The sequence below is a fragment of the Mirounga angustirostris genome, unplaced genomic scaffold, assembly GCF_029215605.1.
Source record: "Mirounga angustirostris isolate CCGP_5_RB_7025 unplaced genomic scaffold, mMirAng1.0.hap1 SCAF_3, whole genome shotgun sequence".
NCBI lineage: Eukaryota > Metazoa > Chordata > Mammalia > Carnivora > Phocidae > Mirounga > Mirounga angustirostris.
In genome coordinates this window covers 112,547,879-112,558,928 of record NW_026991711.1, presented here as the reverse complement: position 1 = coordinate 112,558,928, position 11,050 = coordinate 112,547,879, and the positions used below count along the sequence as shown (strand labels likewise).

The following is an 11,050-nucleotide window of genomic DNA, read 5'->3' as shown; positions in this document are numbered from 1 at the left end:
CTACTTGGGCACAACTATTTGTCCATGTAGGCTTTGTTTTTGGGGGAACCCAGATAGTCATTTTCCCAAATTTCCCTGGCATAATAAGATGCTGGGTTAGGAGGCTTTTTCTTATTTCTTTTTTTTTTTTTTTTGAAGATTTACTTATTTATTTAAGGGAGAGAGAGAAACAGTGTGGCAGAAGGAGAGGAAGAGAGAGTCTTTAAAAAAAGATTTATTTATTTATTTATTTGAGAGAGAGAGAGAGAAAGGGAGGGCAAAGGGAGAGGGAGAGAATCTCAAGCAGACTCCTCGCTGAGCATGAAGCCTGACACAGGGCTCGGGGATCGATCTCAGAACACTGAGTTCATGACCTGAAACAAAACCAAGAGTCGGATGCTTAACTTCCTGAGCCACCCAGGCTCCCCTTAACATTCCATTTTGTGAAAGTACTCAGGACCTTCTATGACTAGAAACTTTCAACAAGCAATATTTCTCCACAGGCTCTAGTCTTCCAGCAAGTTTCATGACTTGTTCTCTTCTTTCAAAAGCTTTCTTTTACTCTCCTTCTTCATCCTCTAATTTATCTTAACTTCACAAACTGAGCATTTTATCTATTCTTTACCTGGTTCATAGTAGTGATTGTCTATAAAGTGTTTCCTTTTTTTTTTTTTAATGAAGGATTTCCTAATCAAAATTTGTAATCTCACTAGAGAAAATCTCTGGAATAAGAAGTTGAAATAGCAATGCTTTCCTCTATTTATACAAGCACCCCTCACTTAATGTATGAACTCTAATAGGATACCTAGTGAAGAGAGACTAATTTTTATTTTTAAGGGATCATGCCAAGAGATACTAAGCAAGTACATTCCAGCATAGTGAAACAGATATTCTTTGATTCTTCCCTCAACATTTGCATGGATCCCATTGCCTCAGGGGAGTATGTCTTGCCTCCACCAATCTTCTGTGTTATTTGGAAGTAAATTTGTTATATTTATATAGCGGTCTCTGAGTCTCTTGAGAGGCAATGACAAAGACCCTAACCCATTCTTTTTTGAGAACCAATGCTCATTAAGCTTCTCTATTCATTGACTATAACATTCCCAATTAAATTTTGCTGTCCTGGAAAGCATATTAAATCATTAGAGAAGAAATAATCACATGAGAAGTTGATATCCAGAGTGGTTACATGAGCTCAAAGGCTGTTCATATTGGGTGAGCAGAAGGCCCTGAGACCTTTGCTTAATGTTTATGTTTATGGAAGAATGACTAAACTTTTAAGTATAAACTAATGTTAATATTAATTTAAATTTTAACTCCAGTAGCACACATGGAAGTGCCATTGGACCTGAGTAGGCACCTGGGCTACTAATAATACCATTGCCATTGAAAGAATGATCTTATTTCTCTCTTTGAGAATGATCTACTATCTTTCTCCCTTCTGGTATTTGGAAGTAGAGTAAAACAAGATAAGCAGTAGCTATAGTTTCTACTAAATATATAAACCTAAGTGATTAATTTAAAAACAAAATAGGATATGATTTAATATACCAACCTAGTGGGGAAAAAAATCACACCAGTTACTCTGCAAAGAGTAATAGCAATGTTTTGATAATATTTTCATTCTGTTGTCCCAAATGTTGAGTTGATATTAAAGACATGCTAAATGATGAATACACAATGTGAGCATAGAGATAGGTTAATTATGCTACCTTGTGCAAGGCTCATTCATAAAAGCAATAAGAGGCAGATGAATCAGCAAAGGAGAATGTAATTTTTGAGAAAAGTGAAAAGGAAATCAATAGCGGGGAGCATCACAAGATCAAGCAAAACAGGCATTCAAAATTGAGAGCGTGATCGATGTTGTCACATGCTGAGGATAAATATAAAAGAGGATTCACTGTAAGTCTTGATATCGGATTTGTATATCAAAATAATGTAATGCAGTGGCAAAAGTTAAGGGTACTGAAACCAGTGTCATTCCCAGAGTGACCACAAGACCTTTGATGTTTTATTGTCTCATTGTTCTCATCTGTATTTAGTAGGCTTGGTATAAGGAGATGACAAAAATTAGATAATCTGTGTATTTAGCATAGAGCCTGGGATATAGCAAGTGCTGTCCACAAATCTATTAAAATATTTAATGAGCTTCAGTAAAAGAGTGTTTGTTTTTAAAAGATTAATCTGTATGGAAGTCATTGATAGGAGTTAAAATGCATCATGGAAAGTTATGGAAGAATATGTAGATGAGTTAGGGATGCAAGTTCCCTTAATAAGTAAATAAAATCCCTCTTCCTCGCACTTTTGATTAATTAATGGCTAAACATAAAATTGCAAGACCAAGCTAGAAAGGGAGAGTTGTTTTAGAGTGGAAAATTAATAGTTTTCATTGATGGAGAAGATGAAAGACAAAATATTTTACTGGTGTTATTTCCTACTATCACACAGCTGTTGACATCAGGCTTAATGATTTAGTAAAAGGCTTGCTTTGGAATACAGTGTCATTGGAGATGGCTGAAGATATTTTTACAGCAGTATCAGAACCTTTCAAAGGATAAAATGTTTACTTGGATTCAGCATGAGATAACATGTCTTTGAGAAGAATGAGAACAATGAGTACCATGGACAGTGTCTCTTCTAGTTTAGACATTTCTGTCCCACCTTCACTTTTTGCCATAGCTATGTGCTACCTAAACAAGTACTTATTTAATATATTTCTTTAAATCAACTCCTTTTCAAAATCTTGAACATTTATATTACCTAAATATTGTCTATATTCCCAAGGAATAGTATCTAAGGTATTTTTAATGTGTTGATTATCTTTTATATAATGTATGTTAAAGCAAATGTGCAACTATCTCAATTCTTAAATAATAAAATCTGTTCATTCATTGCCTCTACTCATCAACTGTCAGTGATAAGCTTGCTATACTTTGGGAAACAGTGTAATAAGGGGTAGAATAGGAAAAGAGAAAGGATACAAAATAATTAGAAGTTAGAGGTTATCATTTGTGCCCAAATCTGTAGAACTCTGGCCTATCTGGGTCAAGAATTCTTTGCTGCCTCAGAGAAAAACAAAAACAAAAACAAAAACAAACAAACAAACAACAGTAACAACAGCGAAAATCACAAAACTTTTCTTAATTTTAGGAGGGTATCAGAACCAGGAATGTGGTGCTTCTATCAAGCCTATATTATAAAATCCAAGGGTTGCTTACAATGTGACTCTTCTAGTTTGTAAGTCTTTAGCAAACATTTAAACATACTTTAGCATATACTTTTAAATCCCTCCTTCAAAGTTTGGGATTTTCAAACATGAGTGCTTTATTCAAAGCTTCCGACTTTACTATAATTTTGAGATAGAACCAAGTGAAATAGAGGAAACTTTGCTTATTCAGACCACTTCTTTAATTTTATATCTCAGGATATTTTCATAGGTAATATTTTAGCTCCATGCACTAAAGAGTATCTGTGGAACTTTCTGAGAATCTGCAGTGTAAAGTGCTCAAATGTCTGAGGAACTAATAACATTTTCTTGATAAAATAATGCTTTCATGTCACATAAAATGAAACTGTCAGCATTCCTTTGTAGGTTTCTCTCAAGCTTAAGAGCAGGTCCTTGACAGTTCTAGAATTGCCTTTAAAAACTTATTGAAATGTAGATTAATACTGTAACAGCTTATAATGGTTGGAAAACCTTTCCCTTTTAACACTTGTAGATAAGCAAGTATTAGTAAGTATTAACATTAGCTGCTATATTTTAACATTTTTTCCCTAAGTGTTATTCTTCCCCAGGACTTAATATTTAGATTCATTTTAAAACAGAGCAGATCACCTAAGACTGGAATGTAAATTTTGCAATAAAAAGTAATATAGATAGATACATCTTTAGAACATCAATTTTTACTACTCATTATCAAGATCAGGTTAAGGATAAAAGCATTTGCTCCATCAAATATCTGGAGGGTCAAAAGAATCTAAAATGGAGAAAAATAATATAATACCCCACAAAATTTTTTTAAAGATTTTATTTATTTATTTGACAGAGAGAGACACAGTGAGAGAGGGAACATAAGCAGGGGGCGTGGGGGAGGGAGAAGCAGGCTTCCCGCCGAGCAGGGAGCCTGATGTGGGACTCGATCCCAGGATCCTGGGATCATGACCTGAGCCCAAGGCAGATGCTTAACCACTGAGCCACCCAGGCGCCAATACCCCATAAAATTTTAACACAGTGTATTAATTTAGCAATACTAAAGAAATATTATTTATTAATTTAAAATTGTAATCAAGTCTATGATAACACAAGTAAAAATAAAACTCAGAGCCCTCACATTTTGGAGTTGCGATGTTTTGTCTAGGGGCTGCTGCCTTCTCACTCATCATTACCTGTGCCACACAGGATAGTAGGGCAAGATAGAGGGGCTAGCTTCTACTCCTCCTACCCCCATGACCCACAGCACTTGGCTTCAAGATTCTACTTCCTTTCATTTTTGAAGTCTTAAGGTTGATAGTGATAGTAATCTTATTACTGCCATTAGCAGTCAGGATATATTGATCACACTTAACACCAAGAAAAGACCTGGCAAAATAGATCCCTTAAGTAAATGACTCTGAAGATTTTCCTTAAGTAAATGCCAGAGGTTTGATTTTAGTTTATCACCCCCAGCATTGTTAAATAAACAGTATAATATATCTTAACAATCAGTTAGGATTGTATAAATATATGGAGTAAATAATATATAATTATTGAATATTTATTCATGTCTAGAACTATGCTAGAAATCATGAGAGATGCAAAGGACATAAGGCGTTTCCTTGTCTTTGTGGAAAATACAATCATATTGGAAAGATTAGATGGACATGCTTCATTTCAATTAAGGAACTGTGGAATAAATCAAATTATCTAACCCTTAAATTTATAGTAGAATAAACAGGAACAGAAACAACGGTATCAGTAATGACTGCATTTAGGAGGAGGTAGAAATTGAATAATTTGGAATCAAAATTTGGGGTCATAATTTTTCTGCAAATCTTAGTGGTATTATTTTAATAATAGAATTCACCTATTGGGGACTGTAATAAAGAAATACCCCAGGTTTTATAAATTCACTAATGAAAACATGCCACTACAGTTTTATATGTATCTTGTGCTTTGCAACCTCTAACTTTGCCAAGAATAATTACACAAATATTTGATTATAACCTAGGATGGATGTTAATACATACAGACACAGGGGAGGGCAGTTTGCTAATGGAAATGCTGGAGATTAGGTGTTAGAGCTAGTGCCCTTTTCAAAATTAAATGCAGAAGATAAGAGAATTTCTCTAATAAATTGCTGTTTACACAATTATTTTCAGTAAATTAGGGATTTTACTTACATTTCATTTTTAAGGAGAGGAATGAGGTAAAATATATAGCCATTATTCATCTCTATGCTGAAACATAAGTATTTTTACTTACTTACACAGGCACATATATATATGTGTACATATATATATTCCTTATTTATTACATAAGTGTATTGAAATAATTTTATTAAAATACCTAGAGATCACAAGAGGTATTGATGTCCCAAAATACTATAGTGGTTAACTAATATATTATTGTTTATCTATCAAAATACTAGATTTTGAAATATGAACATTTCTTGGCAAAGGGGGTGTTAGAGAATGTGTCACCAAAATGGAATTGTTTCAATACTACAACAGGCAGATGCATATCAAACGTATATAAACATCTGAACACAGATAAGAAAATATTGTCCTTATAACAAATGAAATGGAAACAATTTATTTAAAAAAATTATCAGAAATAAAATGGAAAAAGGTCAGTGCCAGGTATGTAGAACCCCCAGGGCCTGTGATCCAAAGGAAAAGAAAAAAACAATTTAACATTAAAATACTCAATGAAATGACCTCAGCCCTATGGTAGTTCTTAGATATACAAAAATGTTACATTTTTAAATTGTAGAAAAGAATTTTTTCTTCTATGCTATCTGATAATGAGAAGGCATTAAAGCACTTGGGAAGTATTTCCGGTCCTCAAATCCAAGATTAAGTGTGAACTGGTTCACCATCAGGTTGTTCATGTATGAGCTTTTAAAAGGGAGAAATACTTGATTTTCCTAAGGAAGGTTAAACCTGGTATCTGAAAGGGAAAAAAGAACTAGAAAAAAATAAATAAATAGACTTAGCCAAGCCCTAGTAAAGAATCACATTTTATGAACACATTGTGAGTTTCTATTTAACATATAATAAATGAATCAAGTGGGTAAGGATTAATTTTACTAATTATTCTCTTTACAGTCTAGAGCATTAGAAGATTAGTTGTCCAATAACCTTTTTTTAAAATCTAGAATCACCTGGGAAGCTTTTAAAGATTTATTTATTTATTTATTTATTTATTTATTTATTTATTTATTTAATTGAGGGGTGGGGGAGCACAAGCGGGGGAGGGAGTGGAGGGAGAAGGAGAGAGAGAAGCAGACTCCCTGCTGATCAGGCAACCTGATGTGGGGCTTTATCCCAGGACCCAGAGATCATGACCTGAGCCAAAGATAGACACTTTACCAACTAAGCCACCAAGGTGCCCCTCTTGGGCAGCTTTTAAAAATACAAAGCTGTTTTCTAAAATTTATTAATTCATAGAATATTTATTTAGCATTTAGTGTGTTCTAGTCACATTGATAGAGGACTCAAAGATGAAAATAGGTAATGCCTGCCTTCATAGAACTCAGTCTAGTGTGGAAAAAAAAATAAGAAAATTAACCTTTATAATAAAAGTTATACAATTTTAAAACAAGGAGTTTGAGAGTAAAAGATAAATACTGAGAAATATTTTAAGCAGAAAAACTTGATATGGGTTTCAATCCAAGAACAGAATTCTTACTGCTATAAGAGAATTGAGTACAGGTATTTGTGACAGAGAAAGTAGGTAAACCAGTTAGTGGATCATTGAAATAGTTCAGGTAAGAAACGACAAAGGCTAGGAGAAAAATGGTTTGCAGAATACTTTCAGTTTGTTCTGTCCATGCCTTATGACCCCCAAAATACTAATGATTATGCATGACATCAAGGGGTTTCTTTGTCTTTTAAATTCCACTTTGGTTTAGCTAATGGGAAATACCAGCCTGTGACTTGAGGTTGGCAACAGAATGAAGTTTGGTTTTTATTCCCCTGCTTCTTCTGTGCCTTGACCTCTCTTCTTCTATCAGAGGACATGGTTTATCTCAGACATCTCTCACCATGGAGCTAGCCTTTCTAGTTTCCAGTAACTTCCCTTTGTCCTTTCAGCCTACCTTGTCAACAGTTTCCTGTTGCTTGTTCCTAGCTGTGGGATCTTGAAGTCTTTCTGGTTGGTTTCCAGAAAACTTACTTACCCTATCTTTTAAATATGATTTCATTAAACATGTCCTTCATATTACCCACTCTAAGTGGGTTACTCTTTTATGGCAGGACCCTGAATGATACATGTGGCAACTGTGGAGAAGACATGCAAACCTATTTACATACATTTGATGCATACAGAGGATAGGACTTAGTGATGACTTAGAAATGGAGGATGTGGAAAAGGGAGGTATCAAGGATGACTTCCAGGTTTCTGGCTTGACCAGTAGCTGAATGGAAGTATTCTTTGTAAGAGATGAAGATTCTCATCTCTAGTGGAGAATTTAGGTGGGATGGGAGCAGGTCAGGACTTCTGTCTGGACCATATTAAGTGCAACTGTCAAACTCACCATTTCAAATTAGTCAAAAGTCAGAAGAGAAGAGTAGGATATCAGTACACATTTTGTTGAGGTGAGAGCATCGATGTCATTTCAATAGAGAACAGAAGTGAACATACAACAAGGTCCAATTCTTCATGAAATTTATGGTTTACTGGGGAAGAAGTCATGAAAAAAATAATGAACTACAATGTTAAATTAATCCTACACAATAAAAGTACCAGCAGGTATAAGATTATATAATGAGGGGTGCCTGGGTGGCTCAGTCGGTTAAGCATCTGTCTTTGGTTCAGGTCATGATCCCAGGGTCTTGGAATTGAGCCCCATGTTGGGCTCCCTGCTCAGTGGGGAGCCTGCTTCTCCTTCTCCCTCTGCCCCTCTCCCTGCTTGTGCGTGTGCTCTCTCTCTCAAATAAATAAATAAATAAAATCTTTTTAAAAAGATAATATAATGAGATGATGATGTATTTTAGAGGTTGAAAGAAGTGACAGCTAATATTACATCCCAATAGAGACATGCTGAATAGATGAAAAGATGGAGGGAAACTATTCTAGGCGGTTGAAACAGTATTCGTCTTAAATCTCTGTGGAATAAAGGACATTAGTTCACTTGAGAAACTAAAAATTGGCCATTATGGCTGAAGATTAGTGAGCAAAGGAAGAAGTAGCATGAAATTAGGTTGCTGAGGTTGACAGAAAACCAGATTATTGGGTCATGACTGTTAGGTTCTGACTATTAGGATGCTCTTTGCCGCTTAGTCCTAAATCATCTTAACTTTAATGTAAATCTTAAAATGACCACAAGTGTCATTAAAACTCCACTTTTAGATCTTATACCATGTGCATCAGATAAAATTGGGATACTCAATGTTGTTCAAGTTATTTTACAATTGGGCCAATTGACTAATCTATTTTTTAGAAAAACACTACTTGGTAAGGGCATCGATGGAAAAGAGAGAGTATATTTGACAAATCACATGGCAAACAAAACCGTACAGGTCTAATATTTATGTATGTCCTTATACCTTAAATTGAACTTCGCAAATTGGAAATTATTTTTGGTTTTCCCTTCAGGTACCCTTACTCTTTATGACTTATTACATATGAAAAAACAAACCTATCATATAGAAATACTGGGAAATAAAACCCTGAATATTACTTATAGTTTATACTGGACATTTTTGCTAGGACTTTAACACTAAATTTAGTTATCCTAGTCTTTTTGCAAAAGCTAGTGTTTTTACTAGTTTAGTAGAAGATGTTCATATCTAAACCTGAGATTGCTTGGGGTAACTTACTGTGGTACCCATAACAAACACACAATTAACAAATTATAGCTCTATTTAAGGATGATACATTTATTCTTCAAATGAAGAAAAAATAAAAAAGAAATATTTTCAAAAAGAGCTAATTCTTATACAGTGCTACTCTATGTTAGGCACTGTTTCAAAATCTTCATATATATTAAATCATTTACTCCTTGTAAAAATCCTGTGAGGTAGGAACTCTTACCATCAGCATTTAGAGATGAGGCAACTCAATCACAGGTAGTTACTTAACCTGTCTAAGGATGCCCAGGCAGTACACTGTAGCAGGAAATTCAATGTGACGGTCTTGCTTTAGTGTGTCATCCTTGTGCAGGCACCATGCTAATCTTCTCGGTATCATTTCAATTTTAGTATATGCATTGCCAAAGCGAGTATGACAGTCTTGTTTTAGAATTCTCCATCTCAGCTCTCACCAGTTGGTATTTTTCTTTAATGGAAGAAGATCTATTCAGGGAAAGTAAAGTATCATATTATTGAAAAGGTCTTAGATTAACTTATCAGTGATATTTTCTTGAACAGCAATGTCAAAGAATTGAAAACTTATGCATGTTATAGAAATGGATAAAACTGGTCAGTAGTTCTTATAACTAGGAATACATCACTGAACAGATAAAGTGGTATTTTTATCACTTTTTCTTTTCAATTTAAACACCTAAAGGACAGAACTTGAATGAATTTGAAGCAGTTGCTAGTTTGACCTAAATATTTGTTAACAAAATCAAATGTAAAACTGACTCTTACTAGAATGGGTTTAACTCTCTTCTAAATGATGGGAAATGTGGCAAAGGAAAATATCTATCATCTATTTGTCTATCTATCTATCATCTATCTATCTATCTATCTATCTATCTATCTATCTATCATCATCATCTATCTATCATCTATCTATCTATATCTATCATCTATCTATATCTCTTCCACACATTTCTTAAAATATTGAAGTTAAATAAAGTCTGAGGGTAATGAATATTTGCAGAAATTGTACCTTTTTATTTTTGAAGAATAAAATTTCAATAATTCTCTAGAGTTGTTTCTCAAGTTTAAAATGTCTATAAAGAGCAGAAGGCATATAAACTTCATTTTGTAAGATTTTCTTCCTGTCAAGATGATTTGTTTTGAGAAGCATCTGAGGGTCTATAAGGCCACCCACCATTTTAATAACTCCGATTGTTCTGTGTATCATCAAGTCACTGAGTCCAATCTAGACAGTTTCATTTTACATAACTATAAATTTTACTCTCTAACTGTCATTATTATAAATTGATCTCAATAAGAAAATGTTCATCATTGTTAAGGGATGGGGGGAAAAGGCTCAACACAGCATATATTTCAAGCTTCCAACAATATAATCACACACTTTTAAGTATACAATTCTATGTATGATTCAAAGTATAGAATTTTTAAATACTCTTTTGGCCTTTTATATTTCCCATTTTATTTCTTGCTGTCAATATAAGTGTAATATCTACTGAGAAAAGGGTCTCAACTGTTGTTAAGGATTTTTTTGAAGGTTATTGTCATTTGTAATTTCTTTTCTATGAGATTTTTCGGTGTTCAGAATTTAATTCTAGGATGAAGTGTCAAATATGAGGTTGCTGACTATATAAATACTAAACCCCTACCCCCAATTCAATTTCAAAGAGCAATTCAGGTGAGAGTAAATAAATAAATAAAAGGTTTGGTTAATGTTGGACATTTGCTTGGTACCATGTCATTCAAAACTCCTTCCATTTAAAAACAAAATTTGCATTGACATATGAATGATGTATAATGCAGCATAATTACTTACGGGGTCTTTGAAAAGAGAAGCTCCCTTTTTTCCAAGTGATTTAACTTTGAAAAGGAATTACTTCACATGCCCAACAAATAATATTAAAAAGCATTTTATGAGTTTTTTTTTCCCCTGTGTATTTCTACACATGGACAGACTATTGTGTGTTCTAAAACCTGTATTTACATGACACACGTTTATGGTCCAATGGGCAAACACTACTTAGTCCTAAAATAACATCACAGTAAT

General features: G+C 33.9%; 1 pseudogene; it reads right to left on the bottom strand.

Moving 5' to 3' along the window:
* Positions 1-9,298: 9,298 nt before the first annotated feature.
* Positions 9,299-9,399, bottom strand: LOC123840008 (U6 spliceosomal RNA; annotated as a pseudogene).
* Positions 9,400-11,050: the final 1,651 nt, after the last annotated feature.